Source organism: Eublepharis macularius, chromosome 2, assembly GCF_028583425.1.
Source record: "Eublepharis macularius isolate TG4126 chromosome 2, MPM_Emac_v1.0, whole genome shotgun sequence".
Lineage (NCBI taxonomy): Eukaryota > Metazoa > Chordata > Lepidosauria > Squamata > Eublepharidae > Eublepharis > Eublepharis macularius.
Genome location: NC_072791.1, coordinates 161,349,795 through 161,374,210, shown reverse-complemented (window position 1 = coordinate 161,374,210; position 24,416 = coordinate 161,349,795).

The window sequence follows — 24,416 nt, the reverse complement described above, 5'->3', positions numbered from 1 at the left end:
ACTACTGGACTCTTTTTGTTTTTTCTGTTTACAGTTTTTATAGTCCACCTTCTCATTGGGACTCAAGGCAGACTCAAAGTTGCTATTTAGTTACATTAAGTAATAGCAAGATACAGTTTAGAACACAAAAGCTGGAATGGGAAAATTTGTTCTAAATACAATAACGCTTTAGCATTTGAAAGGACATGCGGTATGAGATACCCTGCTGTGTAATGGCCTAACAACCAAAATTAAAACAATCAAGTAGGTTACTTCACATAATCATAATCATCATAATAAAGAAACCTGGGCTGGAAATGTCAGATGAATGAAAACTTCAGAAACTGTACAATGTAAACAATTATTGCAGTTGCTACACAAGAAACAATAACTGCATAACACAATAGCTAGCTCATGCAGAGATGAGAAAAGCTAAAGTGTGCCATTGAGTCGTAATCAACTCAGGGTGACCCCACAAAGTAAATGATTTTCAAGGTAAGAGATGAGCAGAGGTAGTTTGCTCTACATGGCAGTTCCAGTCTTCCATCTAAGTACTGACCCTGCCCAGCTTTGAACTATTACAAGACTTGGCTAGCCTGGGTTATTAGGGCTACTATAAAGTTGCCATCGAGTCACAACTGCCTCATGGAGACTGCATGAAGTTCCACCTCATGGGATTTTCAAGCCAAGAGATGAGCAGAGACGGTTTGTCATTGCCTTCTTTGCATGGCAGCCCCTGGCTCCCTTGCTGATTCCCCAACCCAAGTTTCTGTTGGGTTTAATTAAGGATGGCTGGACCAGTCAGACAGCCCTTCCTTTCTTCATTAACAGGGTGCTCCTCCTGAGCTTCAGCACAGCAGTGTGACCTAAACTAATATTTACCACACTATCCTACAAGTTCAAGTTAAAGAATCAATAATGATCTATTTATTCAGAGAAGTACATTAACAATTATAGTGAAGAAAAAAAGCAACTAACTAATCTAGCTAACTAGGATGGCTTCAGATTGATAACACACCATCTGCTTCATTTATCCCAGGAGGAGATACCATGCTGCTTCTCCTGGTGCATGCAGGGAAAATGGAGAAGTGAGAAGAAGGAAGGAAGTTCCTTGGACTATATTCTAGCAATTAGAAAAAGTGAGTGATGGTAGAGTAGCCAGAGACTGATACTAGCCTATCTATCTGTCTAACTCTATGGTTCTTGCCTTCCTTTTGTTTTGTTTGTAGTCTTGAAAGTTTGAGCCAGAGCCATCGCCAGTCCCTTTTTCTAACTGTTCCAACCCTGCTTACCTTTCAAACTCTGGCAAGCTCATGTAATCTGGGCTATTAGGGCTGCTATAAATCTTTATTTACATCAAGTCGCATCTGACTTAAGACGGCCTCATAGGATTTTCAAGGCAAGAGATGTTCGGAAGTAGTTTGCCATTGCTTGCCTCTTTGTAGAAAACCCTGGACTCCCTTAGTGGTCTCCCACTAACTTTAGATTTCTGAGGGGTTGGACTCAATAGTAGAGATGGGCACAAACCAGGAAAAAATGAACTGTGCAGTTTGTGGTTCATCGCATTTCAGGAACCACGAACTTTCATAAACCTGCCCCGGTTCACGAATTGGTTTGTTTGGTTCATGAAAATGTCACATCCAGGTCAGCAAATTGTCACTTACGGGTCAGCAGAAGGTCACTTCCAGGCCAGCAGAAGGCCACTTCTGGGTCAGCAGAGGGTCTGCAGGAAGTCCATCCCCTGTTGCCTAGAAAACTGATTGATCGGTTTCAACTCTTGGGTCGTACATGCATTGCTGGCTAAATTGCCCTAAAATAAAACTATTTTGGAAAATGATTATACAAAGAATATCTTCTATCACAGGGTACACTCTTGAAATAACTCCTGAATCTCTTTTTTTGAACTATAAATGAGATAGAATCCAACCATATTTGTGCAGGGTAACAATTGTTACTTAATTAACTTTACTGAAAATGACTATTGCTCACTATTGGAAAAATCCAGCAGCCCCCTCCCCATTGTCTCTATGGCATAAAAAAAATCTGGAAACATTATGCGATGGCAAAGATAACTGATTCTTTAAACCATAGACATTTAGGAACCTATAATCATGATTTTGAAAATACCTGGCATCCTATCTTGGATTATTTCGAACAGCAAGGCGAAATCTCTTTGAACTCAGAAAAGTTACATCTATGTTTATGTATTTGTTACCTTTTGATTATAACTATGCTGGAAAGTTGTATGTAAATATGTTATAGGGTAGTAAAACACAAAGAAAATGAAAGGAAAGGATTGCTTTATTTTACCTTCAACAGTGGATACACCAGTAAGATTTTATGTAAACATTAGAGTCTTCAGAGGAAAACTGCCAGTCTAGTATACTGTATTTTCTAGTGTTGTAATTTTATATTTTTAATGTATGCATGCATGCATGCATGCATGTATATATGTGTGTATATATGTGTGTGTGGGTAACAATTGTTACTTTATTAACTTTAGCGAAAGTGACTATTGCTCACTATTGGAAAAATCCAGCAGCCCCCTCCCCACTGTCTCTATGGCATAAAAAAATCACACACACACACACATATATAGACACACATACACACACACACTTAGTCTTCTTAGAAGTCTAAGAAGTTAGAAGATGAGTAGTTGTTTTTATATATTTGAATAATTTTTTAAAAAAGATTTTTAAAACTCTTGCTTCTCTGAGAGCCAGTTTGGTGTAGTGGTTAAGAGCTCTAATCTGGACTCTAATCTCGAGAACTGGGTTTGATTCCCCACTCCTCTGCTTGAAGTCAGCTGGGTGACCTTCAGTCAGTTACAGCTTCTTGGAGCTCTCTCAGGGCCAAGCTACAAGTGACGAATGACACTTGAATGGCAAGTGGATTGAGTGGAGGGCAAGTGAACAGGGAGAAATACACTTGCCGTTCAAGTGTCATTTGTCACTTGTAGCTTGGCCCTCAGTCCCACCCACCTCACAGGGTGATTGTCATGGGGATAATAATAACATACTTTGTAAACTGCTCTGAGTGGTGTTAAGTCATCCTGAAGGGTGGTATATCAATCAAATGTTGTTGTTGTTATATGTAGACTTATGAAAATGTATGTCTTGCAGTCTCATCCTTTTCTCCATATGTAATGTTGAGAGAAAGCTTGCAGTGTTGTAAGCATTAATACAATATGCATGGGAGTAGTTGCACTTGTGCATGGTGACTTCCAAACAAGAATATTGTCCTGTGCTGTTTGAAACATTTTTTGACGCTTCAATTGTTTCAGAATGAAGCTTCCAATTTGTTTATGGGGGGGGGGGGCGGGTTGCCTCTATATGCATTTTAGCTGCCTCCTTCAGCAAAAGCATATCCATATCTTTAGGCAGGACTTTTTATATTCATTTTATTTTATTTATACCCCACCTTTCTCCCCAGTGGCAAACCAAAGCAGCTTACATTTCGCTGCATTTTGTCCTCAGGCCCTGCAAGGCAAGTTTGGCCGAGAGTGTGTGACTGGCCCAAGGTTGGTCCAGAAAGCTTCCAAAATAGGATGGGAATTCACCCGACATCTGACACTCTACCCACTCTACTAAATGGAAATCAGCACAACCTTATACATTACTGGCAATTATTTAAAAAATAAAAAGTGCTGCCCTTATGTGTGCTGGAAAAGTTTTTCTTGTGTTCTGGCATCATCAGAAGTTTTTTAGGTTGTCACATACGACAGGGTTTTCTGCTTATCTTCTGAATACTTTGACCACACTTGGCAATTGACTCACAGTTTGAGGGTAGATTCCGTCTTAAACTGAGTGAAGATTAGATTATTTCTGTTAAAGTCCAGCAGTCTCCAATTTAGTAGCCATATGGCTTCCACTCTTCCTGTCTGGTCACTAAGAAAAAACTCTTTGAAAACTCTCCCCTCAGCTGCAACTGATGGATGAGTCCTCAAAGAAAGGATTCCCCTGCTTCAAAGCATCCCCCAGACACTTTTTAGAGATGTTAATCTTCCAGATGGGAGGGGTTCAGTTCACCTCTGGAAGAGAGCTTCCGAGGTTTGACTGATCTCATCAGAGCGTAACCAGCTTCTCATGACAGGGTTTTCTCAGTGCTGGCACCATGATGCTGGAACTTCTTCCCTCAGGATGTATGAATTGTCTCATCCATTTAGAGTTTTAGGAGACAAAGCCATCTTTTATCATTATGACACAGAGTATGAGTGATTCCACACATCCCGGCATTGCGCTATACTCGCACAATGAGGGTGTCTTCCTGGTGCGATTTCTGATGTTATTGAACATCAAGAATGGCATCGTGGTGTGATGATGTCAGAAATCGTGCCAAGAAGACACCCTCATTGCGCGAGTATAGCACTATGCTGGGACATGTGCAATTGCCCTGTCCACTTTCTGCTGCATCTGATTTTTACAGTGCAATCCTTAGCAAAATTATTCTCTTCTAAGTTCATTGACGTCAATAAGCTTAGAACAGTATGACTTTGTTTAGGATTTCACTCTAAATACCAGTGTTTATAAGCTGGATATCAGGCTTGCCTCTTTCTTATTTCAAGGAGCTGTTCCTTATTTAGTATTAATAGAAATACTCATACAAAAAAGAGATCCACCATAACTTCAAAAAGCAACTTAAAACATTACAAGGACAGTATACTCTAATAAAATACTATCAATGGCCCAGTGCACATAATATATCATGTTTTTAAAGTCTCACAATGTGTTCTTTATTTTAGAACTCTTCAAACATTGGTCCATTGCTCCTACGGATATAGCTGTTTTGATAGATTCTGCTTTTATCTCCAACTTGTCTTTTATAGGTGATGTGTTATCTGTTCTCTGCTATTTGTACTTCTTTTTGTAAGCCACTTTGACAATGTCCATGAAATATGATAGAAATTGCTAAAATACATACATATATACACCCTTACATACTTTAAATACATTAGAAAGCATTATATAAATGTATATATTATACAGAATGTATTGATACAGGATAAAGAGGTTAGATGGTATATTTTGATGATGCTGTTCATTTTTCAGGTGACACCAAGTTAAAAAAAATGTAAAACAACCATATGCCTTCCACAAGCCTAAAATACTTAATATACAAGTAAACTGAGTTCAGATTACACGGCTACTTCATGGCATTGTCAATGACCTAAAGACTATGTGGTATCTGTACAAAATTACTATTGTTGTGTTGTGAATTACCATTCTTTATGGTTTGTATGAGAACAAAATATCACAAAATGGCTTTGCAAGCATACCTATTCCCATTTTTATTTTAACTTTTTACATTCTTAGCCATTGTGGACTACTACATAAGCATTTCTGGAACTATATCTTGAATCTCTGTAGATTCTGAGATAGTAGTTGAAAAAAATATGTTAGGGGGAAATAACCACAAAAGCCAGTGATCCATAGTACATAACATGTTGAATTGGGAAGGATGAGGTCATGATTCAACTTTCTACTCAGCTAAGAAGGTCATCATGAGGCAACACTGGACCAGGCAGTCACTATTTCCCAGCCTAATTTACTAACATGGATGCTGTGGGGATAAAATGGCATAACTCCTTTGTATACTGTATTGAGCTCTTTGATGGAAGGGTGGGATACAAATATGCTAAATAAAGACATGAGCATAACCTTTGTTCACGAAGTACCACCAGCTTTTGTGTATAAATTGACAACATCCTCAAACCATTGCTGAACCACAAAGTCAACATGCAGCCTGGATTTTCCTTAAAGAAAGAAGACATGATGCTACATATATAACCTGCAACTGAAGTTTCTTCTTAAATCTCCTGTAATTACAGAACCCTGCATGGGGCACCTTTGGCTATGTCTCATCAGCAGAACAGGTAATTAATGGACATAACTGAAGGTTCAGCTCCGGTTACTCCACTGCATGTGTCCCAAAGGTGTGCAGGTAACAGCAGACTCTGCACAAAATAATTATAATTAAAGGTGAAATTGAGACATAGCCTGTTTGTCTCAATCATTCATTGTCAAAGAAGCATGTTGTCTGATTACAGATTTCATGCACAGACAGAGCTCTCTGCAAGTAACAAATTAAAATCAATGGCGGCGGGGGGGGGGAGGGATAATATTACTGCATAAGTAATACAGAGAAATGGTAACAAAATACACTTGCAATTGACTGCTGATTTGGGGAGAAATCTTAAAGCGTACTCTTCCATTAGGTTTGATGTTCATGGAGTTTGATGGCAAACAGATCAGTACAATATAGCTACTTGTGGATTTCTTTCCATTAATGGTACTTTTAAGTTTAGTCTTTAAAAATAATTCTTGTTTCCATCCCTGCTTTCTTTCCTCCCACTCTTTTCCAAAGCTTCAGAAGGGGATTGGTCTTACAAGTTCTTTATAACTATTTTTAGAACAAATACTACACAACATAATCTGTAACATAAAACAAAAATGAATTTTACAAATTGTTACATTGTATTGACATTTATCATTCAATATGTTTTAAAAAATCCCTTTAAAATTCTAATTTTTTTTTCACTTTCTTGTAGGACATCAACAATTAATAAAACTCCAATGGAGTATTGACAAAAGAACTGCAAATAGAAAAGGGTACTAGACAAGGATGCCCGTTGTCACTACAACTATTTATATTGGCAATGGAAATTCTTGCTTCCAAAATAAGGCAAGACACTAAAATTAAAGGCCTAAAAGTGGACGATGAAGAATTTAAGCTGAAATGCTACGCAGATGGCATGGTATTGACGATTTTGAATCCACAGGAGACAATACAGGATGTGATGGAACAGCTTTTGAAGTTCGGTGAATATTCAGGATTTAAAATTAATAAGAAAAAAACAAAAATTACCCCTAAACTTTAATAACAACAACAACAACAACAACAACATTCGATTTATATACCATGCTTCAGGACAATTTAATGCCCACTCAGAGTGGTTTACAAAGTATGTCATTATTATCCCCACAACAAAACACCCTGTGAGGTGGGTGGGGCTGAGAGAGCTCTGAAAGAGCTGTGACTGACCCAAGGTCAACCAGCTAGCTCCCGTGCTCTTAACCACTACACCAAACTGGCTCTTAACAAAGCATGAGGAAGAAAAAATTCAGGAAGTATCAGGATGTGAGATAGCAGCTAACCCAGTGAAATACTTGGGCATCTATCTAACAAGACATAAAGGCACTCCGTTTAAAGTTAATTATGAGACATTGTGGAGTAGAATCCAAAAAGATTTGGAAAGATAGTCCAAATTAAATTTGTCTTGGATTGGAAGGATTTCTGTGATTAAAATGAATGTTTTACCAAAAATTAATTTTTTGTTTCAAATGTTACCAATTAGCATAAAAGATAAGACACTGAAAGATTGGCAGAGACAAATTAATCAATTTATCTGGAACAGTAAAAAACCAAGAGTAAGATTCAAAGTATTACAAGATGAAACTTCCAGAGGAGGATTGGCAGTCCCAAATATTAAATTATATTATGAAGCAGCTGGTCTAGATTGGATTATAGATTGGATAAGAAACCCCAAAGATAGACTAATATGACTAAAAGCAGCAGACTTGACAGACAGACCACACAACTTTCTATGGGTGGCAAAAAGATCAAGAAAGAAACAAGAAAGTCATATTATAAGAGAGAGCCTCATTCAAATTTGGGATTCGGTTAGAAGAAAAATAAGCCCGCTGATATCGCCACTATTTTCACCAATTGGTGCCTTTTGTGATAAGAATCAGAGAAGAGATAATGATTTTATAACATACCAAGATATGATAAACCCTCAAGGAAAGATAAAAAACACGGCAAGAAATTCAAGATAAAGGGGAAAAAATACAATGGCTGGTATATTTTCAGGCAGTTTCCAGAATACAGGAAGCCCAGAAGGAACTTAGAGGATAACTAAGGAATCTTACTGACTTTGAGACATTAATCATGCAGAAAAAAAAACACATCTTGGGTCTACAGCAAGTCAAACATTAAGAGAGAATTGGTACAAGATATTTTTTAGATGATACATTACAACAAAAGACATTGAGAAAATGGACAAGAAATATGTGGGGTTATGTTGGAAATGTAGTGAAGCAGAAGGTTCCTTCTATCACATGTGATGGACTTGCCGCAAAAGCAAAAAACTTTTGGAAAGAAATACATGCTGAGATGCAAAAGATTTTAAAATTTGATTTCACCATGAATCCACAAACTATGCGGTTGGGAATACTACCAGAAAATGTAGAGAGAAAATTACACAAATGAATACGCAGCGATGGCAAAACTAACAAGCTATTTAAACAGAAGACCAATGAAAGAATTTGAAGAGAAATGGGGAAATTATTTTACTTACAAAGGATAAAATGCATAAAAAGTTTTAGCTTTAGAAACCAGAATAGGATGGTATACTGATATATTGTTATAGATTGGATATAAGGTTAGGTTCTGATAAGATGAAATTGTTTAAATATCAGTGATGAGGTAGAATGCATGATATGGAAACTTTGGTAAAATAGTTCAGTTAGATAGAAATGATCTGTATAGAAGTATTAGACCATACTAAAATATAGCAGTTAGAATGTACAGGGAGACCACTTGTTTTGACCTTTAGTTGATCTAAAATTGAATAATGTGTAGGAAAAAAAAAAAGATCGTATTTAGTTTGAGAAGACACACAGGAGCTGGAATAGGAGATATAATATTGATGAACTCCGATTAAGGTATGTTCTGTGTACTCTGTATTTTATTATAACAACTATTGTAGTGCAAAATCTCACTATTCCTCTGACCCTGTTATTCCCCCTTTTTCTTTTGTACCCTTTTGTTCTGAAAATAAACAAAAAATAAAATTAAAAAAAAATTAATAAAACTGAAGTCCCTACTTTTTTACAGCAGTCCATTAACTGTGCAATTTTAAATTCAATCTGTAAATTGTTTTAAGATGGCAACTAAACCCCACTCCCCTGAAGTAAAACATGGATCCCACCACCAGCAAAATTTTGGGAAGCATTTCAAGCTACAGCAGGAAAGGAGGCAATGAATAAATGTCTCCTGAAATGCTGTTTCTGGGTGTCCACCAGAGCAGAAGTTCAGGGGACATTTTGGGTTGCTGAAGCAGAGAAGAGGCAAAGAAATCAGGTTACATGGAAACAAACCTTTACTTCCACAGAAGCATATCCATGGAACCAAGCCATTGCCTGCACCCTTCAGATAAAACTCAGCTGGGATACCCATATCTGAGATGATGGAGCATACAGCATGTGACTGTACCTCTTTTACCTCATGGTATGCACATACAATTTTATTTTTTATTACTTATTTAAATAATTTCTATGACACATTTCTACCCAAAATTGTGCACCTAAAGCAGCGAATATTAAAATGTTAACAAGCAATTTAAAACAAGATTTTAAAACCACATTTAAAATAGTATTAGAAAACAATTCAATAAATACAAACACAACTCAAAGAACAGGGAGGAGGGCCTATAACAATTATTGGTGCTATGTCAGACCATAAAAACAAGTCTTCACTTGCTGTTGGAAGACAAGAATAAAGGAGGACAGATGAATTGCCCTTGGGAAGGAGTTCCAAAATTTTGGTGCCATGATTGAGAAGGCCCTTTCCAGCTTCATATGGCGGCTTCATCAGAAGATGGCTGGAGTGAATGGGAAGATTTGTATGAGAGAAAGTAATCTTTAAGATATGTTGGTTCTGTGTCATATATGGCTTTAAAAGTCAATACAAGCACTGAGAATTGGGCCCAGAAGCAAATTGGGAGTCACTGAAGATGGAACAAAATGAAAATGATGTGGACCCTATGACCCACTCCAGCCAGCATTAGACATGGGCACGAACGGGAAAAAAAACCCGAACACCCTGTTCATCATTCGTTGCCATCCACAAACAACGAACAACGAACATGGATGAACATGAACTGTTCCCGGACATGTTTGTTGTTCATTGTTTGTGGGAGCCAGAACCCCACCCCCACCCCACCCCACCCCCCACTGAGCCCCCCTCCCCTCAAACCCACTTACGTGGCCCTTTAAAGATCCCTATAAACTATCAGCTGGCAGGTAGCAGGGGGAGATTCCCCCCTGTCGCCTGCCAGCTGATAGTTTAAAGGGCCCTGTCCTGGCAAAAACAGCAGTGTCTGCTGGCAACTAGTTTGAGGGGTTACAAAAGTGACCTTCTCAATGTCCAGTACCCACCAAATTTGCAGGAGACATAGTCCTCCCGGTCCTCTGAAGACCCCCCTAAGTTTTAGAGAGAAACTTCACAGTGGCAAAAATGGGACTCTCTGCTGGGAGTACTTTGAAGGGTTAAAGCCAGAAGGAAAGCCAGAAGGAGTTCAGACAGAGTTCAGTCCCTCCCTGCCTCCGGTTGCCAAGAGAATTGATTGCAGGTGCCAGACTGTCTGGCTTGACCAATGGCTACCGAAGGCAACAAACGAGGCTTGCGATGACCACCTGTTCGTTTAGGATGGGGCCTCACAAACAGCTTGTTCGAGAACAGCAGATTAGGCTGTTCGTGGCTTTTTTCTGTTCGGAATGCTGTTCGTGCCCATGTCTAGCCAGCATTCTGGCCACAGTATTCTGTACCAACTGAAGCTTCTGAACAGTCTTCAAGGACAGCCCCACATACAGTACACTACAGTAATCTAATCTAGATGTTGCCAGGGTGTGTACTACAGATCTTTCCTGCCCAGGAACAGCCTCAGGTGGCTCACCACCTGAAGATGATGTAAGGTAACCCTGGCAAATGCTGCCACCTGTTTATCCAATAGGCCCAGATTCAGGAGCATGCCAAGCTACGAACCTGCTCCTTTAGGGGGCATGCAATCCCATCTAGAACAGGAGATTATCCCATTTCACATGAGGATTTGTTGACTGGAACTATAGAGAAAGGACATGAGGCACAAAAAGGGACCAGTTTTTGCACAGTCAAAGAGAAGAACAAACATTGTTACTGTATATTGCTAACACTGGTCTATTCAAAAAACCTCACAGGTACTCATTTACTGTTGGTGCATAAAAAACTAGCCCACATACACAATGGTGGAAAGGAGATAGAGAACAGGAGTTGCTGGGTGAGCAGCAACAGGCAGCATAACTGATGACAGCAAAAGGAAAGTGCTAAGCAAAGTGGTCAGAGTCAGAGGCCTCCAATAAGTATTAGTGGCCCATTCCAATCGATTCGGTCTGCTGGTGAAAAACTGCAGCTCTGCCTAGGATTTCTTCCAGGCCTCAGCCTAGCTAATCTCACACTTACTATGCCTGTGCTGCTGTACTCAATGTCTCTTCATTCTTTCCTGTCCTGGTATATATAGCTGGTTTCAACACCAGGACCAATGGAAGATTCCATATGTCCCATGATGTGCCATTTTCCTTTGTGTTTAATAGGGTATGTGTTGTTTGACGAACACTCGGCATCATGTGAGGCATGGCTTCACTTCTTCTATTTTGTTGCTGCTAGTATTGTTACTGGTCAAAGATAGGGTTTGCTCCCAGCAGCTTCTTTCTTGGTGGGATTTGAACTGCTGCGTCCCACATGAGTAGTTTTCCCCAGTGAACTATCGAAGAACAAACAAGAGCTTTCTGTGTGCAGTTTTGCATTCTCCTGTTGCTGTCCCCATGTCTATTTTCCTGACTTGCAAAAAATTGCTCATAGGGCTATTATTCCTCCCTCCCAGGACCTGTACTGTTCTGTGGGAGAAGCCCTGGGCTTTCTGTGGCATGTTTCCTCTCCACAGTGAGCTGCAGAGGTGTCTGGATGATATTACTAGAGTGGCCATGCTTCCTTCCCTGTGTGCCCAGCTGTGCAAGGGCTATGAGTTTGCAGGAGAGAATTCAAATTCACCTTCCCCTCAGCTGCAGAGATCCTGTTACTCTAAATGGATATTCTCCTTGTGAGTTGGGGTAATTAGTGTGAAAGAAGAGGCAGCAAGAGGGGACAATAAGTGAGATTCTCTACTTAGGTGTTACTAAAGGTAAAAAAGGTGTTTGAACATCCACAATGGTTGGATAGCTGGGGCTTATCAAGTCCCAAATAGCCCAATCTGGGAGAGTGGATATAAAATCTGCAGGGTGTGGAGGAGGATCCTTAAGACCCTATTGTCTTAGGATCATTGCACATCTCTGGGGGTGTGGGGCTGATAGCTAGTCTTGCCTCATAACGCACATGTTGGCAGCCATTTCCTACTTTGCCAGGCAGTATTTCTGCATTTTTAAAACATATGAGGGGAGAGGCTTATGATATGAACATATTTTTAAGCTTCCCTATTAACACAATGGCAGTTTTGACTGCTAACAATCCCAGCAGTCTGGTATTTAGTCATGCCATGGTCCTCCCAGCAGGAGCTGTTATTATGTTTCCATTGTTTATGAGAGCCAGATCCTATCAGGGACATTTGTCAATATTGTTATGAATTGATTGGCTGACCTACATATGTGAGCCATGAAGGTATCAGTGGCATGCTGCTTCATGATTGGTTGGTGTCAGTGGAGTAGCCATGGATTCCTGTGTCATTGCTCTGCTCTTCTCAGCTCCTTGGTGCCAAGTCTTTTTTTTGGAATTTCTTTTATTTCTTGAGAATCTGAAGGATATTAACTAGCTACACCATGCTGGCATTAGTGACACATCCATGTCCAGGATTTAGAATTGAGCTGCCAGGTAGTGAGATTTTAGATTCCCAGATGTAGCAATGTGTATTTTTGTGGCAGTTAACAAATAATAAATTCAAAATCATTAATATGTATTTTCTAAGTATTCCAAAAGTCCCTTTACTATTCTGACATCCCCTCCCCCAAATCACCACTATCCCAAACAAATAATGTTGGAACCATAAAAAAAAATGTGTTGAACATAACATTGGCTGCTATGTAATATTATTTATTTATTTTATTGCATTTTCTCCCCACACATCCCTTCTCTTTAAATGGATCTCAAATCAGCTAACTGGAAGCAACACAAATATTAAAAAAAAATTCCAATAAATTAATTGAATACTGTACAACTGAAGCCTCATTTTCACCATAGGTTGAAGAGAGGCCAAAGATAAATGTTCGTAACAGATTCCACTCAAGTTATCTACTTTTCTGCAGAAGTTTTCTTCAGACATAATGGCAAAGATGAGAAACACAAAAATATTCTTTAAGCATCTTCTTCAAATTCTCAAATGTCACCAATTAGACCTGATCAAACCAACTGCAACCAGACTGGTTCTGTGGTTCCTTAAGCATTTACTCTGCATTAAAATGTGGTTCTTACTCAGATCAAATGCAAGTGCTGTCAATATCCTTACAAATAAGTCACAAGTGGGCCACAGGCATTAGAGCTCCTTGAGGCTAATGGCCTGATTTAATAAAATGTTTAGTATATTGAAATGGCTCAGCAGGATGGTATTAAAGGGATGACATTAGACCCTGGCAGTCTGATTTGGAAGTAGCTTGGATGATCCTTTACCTATTTCCCTTGAAGTTCAAACCAAACTCATCCAAAATGCCTCCTGGACTTTGGTATATAGCAACAAAGTCGTCCTGTATCAGCAGATCCCAAATCCTATTATAGGCACCACAATTTAACCTAGGTGTGCATAAGAAAATTCCCACGCTGAATATATATACACAGAAATTGCTATTTAAAACCATTACTTTGATTTTCTGAAACTGTAACACAAAGCCAAGATGTTTGGGAATAACAAAACCCTCTTCCTGAAAAAAAAAATCTGTTTTTTAAAATTCTGATGCTTAGCAGCCATACAGTATGAGCACTTGTTTTTCTTTGATTTACTACTGATTCTACTGATTTCTATATAATGGCATTTTCCCCTTCAAATTAATTTGTTGCAAGGGAGGTGCACAAAGCCCTCCCAACCAATCCCAAGCAAAGAGTTGCCCTTCTCTTTCCCAACTCCTTTGTGCGTTGGTGAGAGGTTTCTTTCCCTCTGAAAGTAGAATGCCTGGGATTGTTCAGGGTCCATAGAATTCAATTCCGTTGTCCAATTTTTGATGATATTTGGTTGAAAAACAATGACTCCAGCCCCTGAGAAATGTCCCCCATAGGGAATAATGGAAAAGCGGCTGATCTTCTTCCGTACTTTGTTAAACAGAACACAACAAGAAAGCACAACAAACTGAGAATTTTCAGCAGAAAAGTAAAAGTTATCAGTCACTGATAGAGGAGGAAAATGAAATGAATGCAGACATTTTTTTTAAAAAATGCGGATGCCTAGCTGGAGCTCTCCCTGCTAAACTGCTGTCATTTTAGGAAAGGGTAGAAAGAAGTGCAGCTGTGCAAAGAGGGACCTACTTTGGGGTCTGTAAAATTGACTCCTGTTCTTCGATCTGCTTGAAACTTAGGAGTTATTTAGATTAGAGGGAGGACTCTGTTCTGTGCAAATTTAGTGCCATTATCTCTGCCTCTGACCCTTGAATATATTCTCCATTGAAAATAATGGTCCCAAAGAAAAAATGTATGGATTTGACTCCCGAACCAGTAATAGTCTACCTGGAATATGCAATCATGGTAAATTCCTTCCCCTCTCCCGAAGACTGGATCAAAAATTATAATAAATTTGTTCTTGGTGCACAGCCCTAATCCCACTATTTTACTCATTAGAATAAGAAGGGATGATTGAAGGGATCACTTTTTTACCCATGAAGGCCACTTGGACCATGGGCTCCCTCAACCATCATGGTGTGTCTAGTACAGCTTTGCATTATGGGAACTTATAGATAATATCACATGGCATGGTTAAGAGAAAATTTGAGGTGGTGTGGACAAATCAGGGAAACAGTCAAAGACTGAAAAGGATCTTGTGGGTCATCTAATTCAGCTCTCTAATAAATGCAGCAATGCACAACTACAGTGTCCCTGAAATTTGCCTACCCAGCTTCTATTTAAAGACTTCCAATGAACTATCGTCTGTGGAAGTCTGATCCACGGTTGAACAGCTCTTACCATTAGGAAGTTTCTCCTAATATTTAGCCAAAATCTATTTCCCTGTAATTTCTAATTCTAGTCCTACTGTTTGGAGTAAGAGAGAAAAAAATGGTGCATCTTCTACAAGATAGCTCTACTGGTATTTGAAGATAGTAATCATATTTTGTAATATTCTCTTCTCCAGATTAAACAAGCCCTGTTCTTTCAACATTTTCTAGAAATGAGCATGAACTGAAATATGAACCAAAGTTCATCATGAACAGGGCCAGTTTGTGATTCGCAAACCAGCAGTTCATCAGAGCCCATTTCTGACGAACTGCGAAGAACTTTAGGCCAGTTCGTTTGGTTCATTTTTCAGTTCCTCATTGCAGACAGCCTGGCACTGATCAATCAGTTTCCTAGGCAACCAGGGATGGGTTTTCTGCAGAAGAGGTGTGCACCCAGCCACTTTTCAGCTGATACTAAATAAAGGTGGTCAAAAGACCATCGGGAAGGAAAATTCTACAATACTATAGTGCAACAGTTTATAAACCTTTTCAAGTGATTTTAACAATAATACATAATTACATCATATTACATATCATATCATTTTTCAACATTTTTCAGCAATCTTATTCATAATACATAGAAACAAGAGTCCTCTGCAAGAGGACCTGAGGGTGTGACGGCAATGCAGCAGGAAAAGTCTTTAAAGACTCAAAATAACGTGTCTTCTTTAGCTTTTTTCTTTTTTCTTTTTTCAAATTTTTCAAAAGCCAAGATGGAAAAGTACGTGGCTGTAATCGGGAACAGCCTTATCTTTTGGCATTACTTTTCAGCTGATGGCAGGGGGATCCCCCATCAGCTGCAAAAAGCTGCCAGCATTTGAAAGCAGCAACACTTTTCTTGCATGAAGTGTTGGTGCAGTAGTTTTTCAACATCCTTTTTAAATGTGATGCCCAGAACTGGACATAATGCTCCAGATGAAGCCCTACCAGTACACCTCTGGCTCATACTAACCTTCTGGTCAAGGTTATGTTTCACATGTACTCAATACAGGGCGCCCCCATCCAATACCTGCGCCTTTCCTTCCTTCCTTCCTTCCTTCCTTCCTTCCTTCCTTCCTTCCTTCCTTCCTTCCTTCCTTCCTTCCTTCCTTCCTTCCTTCCTTTGTTGTAACCAAGACTTTATCCCTGTTGAAATGCATTTGTTGGTCTTGAGCCAACAAATCATGGCTCTGGTTTTTTTTTGGTCTCACTCAGCCCAGTTTTAAGTATTGCCTTATTTTTCTAAAATACACAGTCAATGATATACTTAAGAAACAGGCAAGCAGAACATTTTCTTATAACAAAAAAGAAGATGGCCAGTGAAACACAAAGGAACAGGTCTGCCAATGGTGGCTTTATACTATAATAGTTGTTATAAAGGTCAGTAGCATCCCTGCATATTTGCCAGAGTGCATCTGTATTTATGTAATAATATTGGGTGTATAAAGAATGAAGATAAAGCCCAAGAGGGAATAAATTAATAAAACATAAAACCCCATTCACATCCCATAGATGTTGTTAATAATTCAATCCCAATACATTGAGATGCATTTTTAATAACATTAGAAATTAAATTAGTTATTTAATTGCAATTTTCTGTGCTCATAATAACTGTACAGCACAGGGAGAGGGGATTTCCCCTTGCTCATTTTCATTCATTCTTCATGAGCAATAAGTGTCTGGGAATTCCTGGGCTGAGTTTAGATATCCATGTCCTGAAACATCCATCCCTGTAGTCTGTGGTACTAGGGCTGAAGCTGATGCAAAGATCCTCACTTTTAATATTTTTTCAGAAGTTCCCAAATAAAGCAGAGGGTTGGATCCAACCTGAGTTTCCTCTGGTGAAGAAGGGAGGGAGTTCCCTTTGTCCACCAAAAAGGTTATATTGGAGTCATGGGAACTGCCTTGACAAAAAAACATGTGGGACAGGGGCTGGAAGTAGGAAGAGGATTGGGCCAGATTGAATGAAAAAGCTAGCTGAATCCAACCCATGGAGTAATGTTAGCTTTAAAAATGTGCCCTAAAGGTCACTACGGCATGTCAGTAGAAAGAAGGACAAATGTAGCCCCATAGTAACAGTGTCCCTGCCTGCCTGTCTCCCAAGTAAGTAAATGTTTCTCACTAACTTTAATGCTAAAAAGCAAAGTATGGCACTTGGGAATGTTATTGTGGGATGCAGACAACTCTCCTTTAACCCCTTACAGTGGGACAATTAGCCTGTAGTGAAACATATCCCACTGGTGGGGATACTATATTAGTTCCATTATTCTCCTCTGATGAAAACACATGCAGCTCAGAGAGAGAGAGAGAGAGAGAGAGAGAGAGAGAGAGAGAGAGAGAGAGAGAGAGATCTGCACTTTTCATAATATACCAATATGATCAACATTGCACATTTCAAGATCTTTGTTACCATGTGAGGTTTCTAGCTTTGGAGTTGAATGGGCTATTATTTTTGCCATTAAAATGGCATCAACTTATTTAATGATTTCTCTGCTTATTTCTAGCAGCCCTTGGATACAATTTCACCAAGATGTTGGAAATTTTTTGCCTTTGAGCAGCAACTTGCTTATTTTGAACTGTCTCAGGATTAGATTTTTATAGGCATCGATTTGGCCGTGTAGTGACTAGGCTTCTAAGATATAAACTCTATACTGGCTTTTAAAAAAGAGGGTCTAAAGCCTGCCTCTCTCAGGAAGATCAGAAGTCTGTATATGTGGGGCGGTGGGGGGGGGAGGGGTTGCATTCAGGAGAAGGCTAAGGGAGACTTTGCCGTTTTAATCTACATTGCCACACACAGTGCAATTAACTAATTGAGTGTCTTCGACTTTGCATTGACTGGGAGGAGATACGGCTGAGGCGCCTGTGTGGCTGCCTTAATGAGGAGCAGTTAATCTTTCCTTTTAACTGAGTTTAATTTAGAGTACCGATGAAGAGATTGAGGATAGCAAGAAATGTACTTGCTGACCATTCAGCTTGGCAGGTGTTGGAACTCTACCAAAAGAAATTGATTAATTCTGAGGTGCTACAGCAGACTCCATAATCAAATGAATTGTATCTTGCAATATAAATTATTAGAAGCCTACTAGCTGATTTGATTCTGTGCAAATAGTTCTTGATCAGCCCAGTGTTTGAAGCCTGGGGTTAGTTTTGTTCTCCATTCAGGTGTTAGCATCTGCCTGTCATTTACTTAAGCAATAAAGAATGAACAAATATAAGTAAGTTTGATATGTGTTCTCATGTATGTTGGTCCACAGCTCTGTGGAGAAATGTGGGTGTCAACTGATAAGTACACACAACCAGCTAGCAGTCATTTCTGAAATTACGGGAGCATTTTTTTTTCTGACAGTGGCAGCGGCACTGCTCCTTACAGTACATTTCCCACAGTGTGGGTGCAAAGTGCACGCCTGTGCAAACTACGTTTGGACATGTTGCAATAATCTTGAATGCACTTTCTGTATATTGGATTCATATTTGTTCCTGAAAGAACTGCACAAATATGTATGAATGTTTAAATTATACAGCACTGGCACTTTAAAAATTGAACACTTTGTGAAGCATTGTTTCATTGTATTCCCCGTGGGCTTAATCTTAGATCTGTGGCTGGCATGGAAGATGTGGTCCGAAGTAATATCTTGAAGGAATACGCAGAGGGTAGGGTTTGGGGAACTTTTGATGCCCCTCCGGTCCCTTCCTTGAGGGTTTCACCTATAGAGGTGGTACCTAAAAAGGCACCTGGTGAATTCTGCCTTATCCACCATTTGTCTTTTCCTCAGGGAAGTTCGGTGAATGACGGCATTCCAGAGGATCTCTGTTTGGTGCATTACACATCCTTTGACCAAGCAGTAAAGGTTGTTCACCAATGCGGGGTGGGAGCTGAACTGGTGAAATGTGATATCAAGTCTGCCTTTCGCCTGCTCCCAGTTCACCCAGAAGACTTTGAACTTCTGGGATTTTTGCTTGAGGGCAAGTTTTATATGGACATGGCCCTTCCTATGGGACGTTCTATATCTTGTTTGGCCTTTGAGCATTTCAGTTCCTTTTTGGAATGGGTGTTGTGGTGCCGATGTGCGTGCCCAGATACTGTTCTTTATTTAGATGATTTTTTGATGGTGGGTCTTGCTGGGACTGGGCAGTGTACTAGGATCTTGGAGGGATTCAATGCACTGGCCGAGGAACTGGGTGTTCCTTTGGCTCATGAGAAAATGGAAGGTCCTTCCAAGGTATTAACATTCCTGGGCATTGAATTGGACATGGTGCAGCAAACTTTGTGGTTGCCCCGTGAAAAGGTGGAGGATTTAAGAGCTAGGTTAGAGGACTGCAGGAGTAAGAGTAAGGTGTCCTTTTTTAACTGCAGCAATTAGTTGGCCATTTAAATTTTGCCTGTAAGGCAGTTGCCCCTGGTAGGGCCTTCCTCAGATGGCTGTGTGATGCCATGGGGACCTTGTGTTTCCCCCATCATCGTTTAAGGATAGGTAAGGGCATGTGTGAAGACCTGGAGGTCTGGCATGCCTTTTTAGGGTCATTTAATGGGGTGACTTTCTAGAGGGAGGATCTGTTGCTCGAAGCTGAGCTCCAGGTCACTTCTGATGCCTCAGGGGCTACAGGATTTGGAATTTATTTTCAGGGCCACTGGTGTGCTGATCAATGGCCTATTGATTGACTGGCACATGGGTTGTCCAAAGACCTTACGTTTTTGATTTCCCCCCCTTATTAGTTGCAGTGTGACCTTGGGGGACAGAGTTGGCCAACTACTCGGTCCACTTCTGGTGTGACAACTTAGCAGTGGTGCATATGGTCAAGTCTTTATCATCTAAGTTCCCTAGGGTGATGAGACTTCACCCTTAAATGCCTTCAATTAAACATTTTATTTAGGGCCAGACACATGCCAGGAATTAACGGTAGTGCGGCAGATACTTTGTCTTGCCAACAGATGGAACGATTCTGGCAGCTTGCCCCTGGGGCCAATCGGCAGCCTACATGGATGCCACAAGAGCTTTGGCAGTTTGTACGGCAGAAGCAAAAAGGGCAATCTAGCTGCCCATTGCCCCCAGCACATGGAGGGCCTATGACAGTGCAGTAGGGCAGCTTCATGAGTTTAGAAATGTGACTGGGCTTCAATAGTTATGGCCTATTTCACCTGAATACCTTATGTACTTTTGTGTGGTTCAGCATGGTACGGGTCTGTTGGTCAGGTCCATTAGGGGACAGCTGGCCGCTTTGGCCTTTGCGAGCAAAGCATGGGGCTTACCAGAAGCCACAGGGGATTTTAGGGTCCCTAAAATGTTAGAGAGATGGACCCAGGAAGCCGGGGCACATGGTGATCTTAGACACCCCCATCTCCCCATCAGTTTTAAAGGGTTTGGGGCTGCCTGGGGGGAAGTTTGTTCCTCTCGATACGAAAGGAAGCTTTTTCATGCTGCTTTCTTGACAGCATTCTTTGGGAACCTTCAGGTCAGTGAGTTGGTGTCCCAATCATGTAAGGATGCATCAGGCTGAGCTTTGGCAGTCCAGGAAATCAAATTTGTGGGGGATAAGGTATCCATTATGATCCGGCAGTCCAAGACTGACCAGCGGCAGTGCGGAAGTACTTTTCTCCTGGGCCCCTGTGTGGATAGTGAGCTTTGCCCAGTTAGGGCTCTTAGGGAGTATATATGGAGCTCCATGGGGAAGACCAAGGCATTTTGTTCCATCATGAGGATCAGAGCCCTTTAACTAAGTATCAGTTTTGGGCAGTTACAGAGAGGGCCCTTAAGAGAATTGGTTTGTCTAGGGTCAAATTCGTCACCCACTTCTTTAGGATTGGGGCTGCCTGTACAGCAGAAGCCATGGAGTATCCTCACCGGGTGTTTCAGCGTGTGGGCAGATGGAGGTCAGGTGCGTTTAAAACTTACATCTGCCCCCTGCCTCAGTTTTAAATGGCCATACTAATCGCTCTTTCCTTAGATGTGGTGTCAGGCCAAGAAAAGAAGAGAATCCTGATTTGTGGACACAGCATGGTGTTCTGGGTGGCCTACCAAACCAGAAGAATGCAAATTGGATCCCAGCTGGGCCTCAGTGCTGTGGACATGGTCGAGTGTCAGGGACAGTGTGGCCTTCGATGGCCTGGCCTACTGCCACCTTTGTTTAAGGGAAGGACCGGTCCTCCCCCACATATTTTGGTCATCCACCTTGGTGGTAATGACTTGGGGTTAATGCAGGAAAAGCCCTGTCTCTGCAGGTAGCTGAAGACCTTTGGGTTATAAGCGGCTGATGGAAGGGCATGCTTATTTTTTGGTCTAAGATGCTACAAAGGCAGGTATGGCGGGAGGCCTTAGTCCTTTGGGCAATCAAAGGGGCCCGGCATAAGGCCAATAGAGCCATGAAGACACCCTTGGGGGAAGGCTTGGGGATTTATTTGCCACACCCCAGAAATAGGGCAGAATTTGCCCACCTCTATCAAGGGGATGGTGTACACCTATCGACTGAGGACAACGAGATATTTCTTGCTGACCTGCGGAAAGGGCTTTGATTGGCTTTAAACCACCTGTGGGGCACAAGGGACTAAGCAGAGGCCTGGCCCTTGTGATGGCAGGAGAGTTTTGGGAATAGGGAACAGGCTGGTGAGTAGACATGGGCAGAAACCACATTACGGACTTCAGAAACCCATGAAATTGGCGATCGCGTGTTTGCGACCCGGCATTTCATGATTATTCTCGGCCAACAAATCAGCGTTTGGAAGAAGGCTGGTTCAGTGCATTTGTCCGCGGTTCGGGAAGCCAGAAAGTCAGGCACCATCAATCAAGTCCCTTGGAAATGGAGCCGGAGGAATGCCTGAACTCTGTCTGCGCTCCTTCTGTCACCCTGGAAACCCGAATGGAAGCCCAGCTTACCTTGATCAGCAGGTCTTCCTTCCAACCATGGAGCTGCAAAGCAGTTACAAGTTGGGAGAAGACATGCAGCGGAGGGAGGGGGAGGGGGTGTTCTGTAGCCACGGGCACTCCAATCTCATCCCTGCAAACCCTGATAGGCAGCTCTGACAGCCAACCACAGACCGCCTGCGTTGCTCAATGGGACCTCAGCTTATAAAAAGCACTGCGCTCCCAGTTCTGGTTTCACTTCCAGCGAGCAGTGGAGTAGGAGAGAGCTGTTGCTTGCTACTTGCTAGCCATTGGGGAGAGAGACAGAGAGAGTTTAATTGAGGTTGGATTTTGGGGATAGGCATCTATCTCCTCTGGTTCCAGGGCTGCTGCCTGGCTCTGGGGCCAAGCTCAGTGGGCACCTCAGCTGAGGGCTCACATTAGTGCCAGATAGGGTCAGGTCTGTGGGAGTGGTGGGCTAGGGCTCTAGTCTCTCCTTCCCTCTGGTGCCAGGGCTATGCTGCCAGGCCCTGGGGCCAAGCTCGGTGGGCACCTCGGTTGAGGGCTCACATTATTTTCAATATTTTTATCAATGATCTGGATGAAGGAGTGGTAGGGCTGCTCATTAAATTTGCTGATGATACCAAATTGGAAGGAGTAGCAAACACCCAAGAAGATAGAATTAAAATTCAACAAGACCTGAATATTCTGGAGAAGTGGGCAGCTGTGAATAGGATTCAATTCAATAAAGACAAGTTCACAGTATTATATCTGGGCCACAAAAATGAGAAGCACAAATACTGGATGGGGGATACACTTCTGGGCAGTAGTATATGTGAAAGGGATCTTGGGGTAAGAGTGGACTGTAAACTAAATAAGAGCAGTCAGTGTGATGTGGTGGCAAAAAAGGCTAATTCAATCTTGGGTTGTATCAAAGGGGCCATAGTGTCGAAATCGCAGGAGGTCATAGCCCCTCTCTATACTGCCTTGGTTAGGCCACACCTAGAGTATTGTGGGCAGTTCTGGAGGCCTCACTTCAAAAAGGATGTGGACAAAATTGAGAGGGTGCAGAGGAGAGTGACAAGGATGATCAGGGGTCTGGAGACTGACCTCTACGAAGAAAGGCTGAGGACCTTGGGAACGTTTAGTTTGGAGAAGAGGAGGTTGAGGGGGGACATGATGGCTCTCTTTAAATATTTGAAAGGCTGTCATTTGGAGGAGGGCAAGGAGCTGTTCCAGTTGGCAGCAGAGGGTAGGACGCGAAGCAGTGGGCATAAATTACATGTGCAAAGGTACCGGCTGGATATTAGGAAAAACTTTTTCACAGTCAGAGTAGTTCAAAAGTGGAATCAGCTGCCTAGGGAGGTGGTGAGCTCCCCTTCACTGGCAGTTTTCAAGAAGAGGCTGGATGAATATTTGTCAGAGATGCTTTAGGCTGATCCTGCACTGGGCAGGGGGTTGGACTAGATGGACTGTATGTCCTGTTCCAACTCTATGATTCTATGATTAGTTCCTGATCGGGTTAGTTCTGTGGGAGTGGTGAGCTAGGGCTCTAGTCCCTCCCTCCCTCTGGTGCCAGGGCTGCTGCCAGGCCTGGGGCCAAGCTCAGTGGGCACCTCAGCTGAGGGATCACAGTGTCATCTCCTTTCCTCTCCTCAATTGTTGTTTGCTGGCACTATGAGGCTTTGGGTGGGGGACAAGAGTGGCTGTGTGGGAAAGTGCAGAGATTGTCCCGGTTGCAGCATGGGAAGCAGTGCTGTGCAGGGATCTGGAGCAACAGAGTCTCCCGCTCCCAAAAAATCACCTGTTGAGGCAGTGGAGGAGGCCAAAGAGCTCTTGCTGCCGCCGGAAGAGGAACTCCTGAACATTTTGGGGGAGAAGGAGGCTGAGGGATCCTTGGAGGAATGGTTGGAATTCAAGGAAACATCCAGCCTGTCCCCATCCCAAACTACCGGTGGAGCTGTCCCTGCCTGCAGTCCACCCATCACTCCATCTTCCATTGTCAGCTCTGTGGCAAATCCAGCAGTAACCCTTCGTCCTCCCTCCCCTGGAACCATTAGTGGGCCACGGTTCAACCTCAATGTTTGGAGGCACTTTTGGACCCTTCTGACTGACCCCCGCATGGTGCTGTGCTGTGTTTGTGAGGGCCTGGTGTGCAGGGGCAATGACCCATAGCACCTGTCATCGATGGCCCTGACTCGGTACGTGCAGAGGCGCTACCCGAGCCTGTGGTCTCTGTCCTTGGCCAGCGAAACATCCATTGGGAGGAGACAGAGGGCCACCAGTTCATCTGATCCGGGATCAGTGGAAGGGTCTCTGGAATGTACTCCGAGCAAGAAGCCTTGCCCTGAGGGTGCTGCTGGTGGGAGAGGAAGTTGTTCCATCAGGGTCGGGGTGGTGCCGCTGAAAAGAGTGAGGTCAAGGGCTCAGGAGGCAGGCATTCGTGTGGTGCAGATGATAGCCCTACAAGGCTTCCCCCTATCAGTCATGGAGGGCATGGGCTTCCAGCTGCTGCTCCAGCACTTTGCCCCATGGTTCTCCATGCCGTCACGGCGCACCATTGGGCATCGAGTCGTGCCTGCCCAGTATGAGGCATTGCAAGACATGGTGCGCAGAGAGCTTT